Source organism: Dreissena polymorpha, chromosome 4, assembly GCF_020536995.1.
Source record: "Dreissena polymorpha isolate Duluth1 chromosome 4, UMN_Dpol_1.0, whole genome shotgun sequence".
Taxonomy (NCBI): Eukaryota; Metazoa; Mollusca; class Bivalvia; order Myida; family Dreissenidae; genus Dreissena; species Dreissena polymorpha.
Window position 1 is genome coordinate 98507462 of NC_068358.1, and position 4030 is coordinate 98511491.

Below are 4030 nucleotides of genomic sequence, written 5' to 3' on the forward strand. Positions count from 1 at the left end.
TACACTTTTGCAATATTGAAGCAATCAACTTGATATTTGGCATGCACGTGTATCTCATGGAGCAGCACATTTTGAGTGGTGAAAGGTCAATGTCATCCTTCAAGGTCAAAGGTCATATATATGGGGACATAGTGTTTCACAAACACATCGCTTGTTTTATATTCCATTATAAATATCGTGTGAGTTTATGGTTATAAATAGTTGTCTTTAAAGAATAATATCTAACCTGTCTTTTGAAAACATGTGCAATGCATCGCAGTTCGTGCATTATCCATTTTGAGTTTGGTTATTATCCACAGAAATGTTAATATCAGTTTGGATTTATCCATACAATTTTATACCTGTCCTGCAAACACATTATTTTAACACAGAAACATACTATGTGTTAAAATTAAAATTTTAAAGGACATTCATTATATAATTTGGCATATCTCTGTTACAATTTCGTTCGCTCTGTTGTCAATTAACGTGTAAATAATTCAACACATAGGTCGTATTTCATGAAAATTAGCATTTTCCGACGACAAATTTATCTTTTTTTACTAGAAAACTATTAAATCTTTGCAAAACTCAAAACGCATGTGTGTGCCAGACATTCATTATCACGTTCGTAGAAACATTACGTCCTTATTGCTACTAAATTAGCAGAAATGATAAAACAATCACCTACCTTTTAGTTTCAGTTTCAGTTTCGGCCGACATTTTTTTCTTCAGTTTGAATTATCCAACTGAGTTTGGATTATCGACGTACAGGGGGTGCTCAGATGAAAGCAATGCGCGACATTCTAATTTACAGGGTGGATTTACAACCAAATTTTATTATAAATAAGTATCATATTTCCTATTGTCGTCATTATTGAGAAGACTTTGCGTAACAATCACTGGCGCGTTCAGTCAACCGTATACATGTAACTCGACTATCGTTCTTACTATTTCTATGTTCTTATTCAACATGTACGTGCGTAGGAACAGATGACTGCTCTTCATATGATTGTTTTTAAAGCGTTACTAAAATTTAAACACTTAAAGATACAAAGAATACATGCCTTTTTTCTTGAATTAAACACTGTGTGCGTTGTTCAATGTTAATCCAGTAATATCTCAAAGAAATAATATTATTTAAAATACTTGTATTCAATTTCAGAAGACTCAACACAGAAACAACACTATCATTCAGAGTTTGAACAATCAATATAGAAGATCGATAGAAGATTGTTCGTAGATCAAATGACCGTGGAATGAAATAATTGAAATATTTGAAATCAAATCTCAGGATAGAAACGAGAGTGGGAAAAAAATATTTATTACAAACAGGATATAAGTGAATACAACAAAAACAACCCAAAACCAACTATTCGAAGTGGGGGGAAGTGGTGTCACCGAACATAATGGCAACATTTCAACCTATGTCGAAGATCAACCGTTGTGTTTCTGGAGTGTTCGTTTTGTGTATGTGGTTATCAAACGTAAACGCATTGCGTCTGCCACACTTCCAGCTCACCAAACAAGGTACGTCCTTTTGTATAAAGTATAAAGGTGTTGATTTGATTAAAACATGGTTAGTCTGTATAGTGTTTGACAGCATTTTCCAGTAGCGAGTTTTGTGTCCATTTCTGTATTCAAAGTTTAGCCAAGCTACATCATATTTCATGGCCAACTATTAGCTTATACGTTATTATTTAATAATAAGTTTAAAGATACATGTAATTAGAATATTGTGATAATTTGTACTCACACGTTGCATCTTGCTATTAATTTGAAAAAGTTAACAAAATATTGGTATTGTATACTTAAAGGGATACGTCACTGACTTGATACGAAATTACGAAATAAACATCAGAAAACATAATTATAAATGACAGATATTATAAGTAGTAATAAGTAGTCTATGAAAATTTATGTGTTTTCATTTTTTATAAAAATACGAGCTAGCAAGTCATGTATTCATATATATAAACACAGACAATGTCGCTGTTTTAACGAATTAAAATAAAGCTTTAATAGCCGTTGTGTTTGTCGTACAAGGAATTCCATGAATTGAATTAAAAACAACAACCTTTAATGAATCTTTAAAATCTTGATGATGTAACTAAGATGAAGGCATTTACAGCTTTATTAGAATATCTCAGTAATGCAAAAAAGCTCTTAAATATAATACGACTTAAACAAAATGAGATATTGTAAGTAATAAATATAACGCTATTTATATGTGGTATGTGTTTGAATTACTTACTATATCATAGTCATATTATTGCTGTTTTAGCCCTTTGCAGCGAAGTTTATATTCCAAAAATCATTAAAGATACTCGAAAATATCATGTTTTTGTCAAATTTAAACGTGTGTGATACACTTGGTATAACCTTTCATCGAACGTAATCGTTCTTTTTACGATTGACCACTTTAAGCTCTTAAGGATAAATAATAGAAGTAAACTGTCGCCAACAAAATACAGGGGATACATTGATTGTGACACCTATCCTGTGTACTCGAGAACCCGAGGTGCCATGTTATATTCGTAATAAGAGGACATTATAGGAAACTATATATCAGCCGTGCTCTGTGACAAGGAAGTTTATTCATTTGCGGAAAGTGTTGTCCGTGATTACCCTGTGCGGATTGCACATGCTAATCTGGGACGACACGTTACGCACATATATAAAAGGGACCGTCAACCATGAATGGTCAAAAAAGAAAAAATCTAAAATACCGTATTTTCTTACAATTATTTGTTTATATTGATTTAAATATCAAGACTGGTATATTACATTACTTGAAAAAAGTGCATATTTTCAGTATATTCGGTAATAAAATTTCGTGATGTGAAATCGAAAGTACATCGCAAACATAGGTGACATTACAATATACACACTATAAAAAACGCAAGTAGATTGATCATTTAATATATAAAATATATACAATTCACTACGCATGCACACTATGCATTCCTGGGTTTACCACGTGACGATGATGATCAATCTATTTGCGTTATTTATAGTTAACTGGTAGTTACCTGGTACACATACCCAGTACAATTGTTTTACCGAATATATATATGAAAATAGGAAATCTTATCAACTTTTTTCAAGTAATGTTATATACCAGTCGTGATATTTTTATCAATATTAACTAATAATTGTAAACAAAAACGGTATTTTATAACTTTTCTTTTTTCGTCATTCGTGGTTGACGGTCTCTTTAAATCCCTTGTTCACAGAGCACGGCTCATATTTGTTATGTGTTTTTATTCGAATATCCCTTGGTATCCTTAACTTAAATGATGAGTTTAAGCATATAAAAACAGAACCACCTTCTGCTCGTGATGAAAATTGAAATTTCAATACTTGAGATCATGTCTTAATATATACATATAACATTTTATAACACATTGTGTCTTCATGTCTTCATTTTGCTTCATTACCCCCCCCCCCCTTAATACTTAAATGTTCCACCACTTCTACAAATATACAGACATCAAACAGCTTTGGCTTTTCTATGTATTTATTTTGATTATATGTTTTTTTAGTACTTTTGATTGTTGAAGTACGTTGCAAATGTAATACAGAACAGAACAGAACACAACTTTATTTACATCTTTATGCATACATGTTAAAGTATGAGGAACAATATACATATATAAATATATAGTTATACAATATTGAAATCGGCATGTGCTTCATGGTTAACGTGGTACAGTCAAAATACAGAGCAACAGTTAATAATGTTTGCGTAAAATTACCCAAACAAATGATTGCTCAATACCAGTACCAAGACAAGGCGTGGAAGTATCATACAGTGCGTAAATAGCACCAACTTGTAAGTATTGAACGGCATGGCCAGTATCTGATCAACGACAAAATCAGTTTGTGCACAACACAGTGGGAATATAACAACGGATTACAATGCAACATGCCTAGTATAAGAAATATTATTACCCTCACTTGTTGTATTCGCGTCGGCATATTAGTACTTGTAAAGGTACTTGCCCACCTTAACATCTCGTAAAGTATTATTTTCAATCAGCTTACTGTG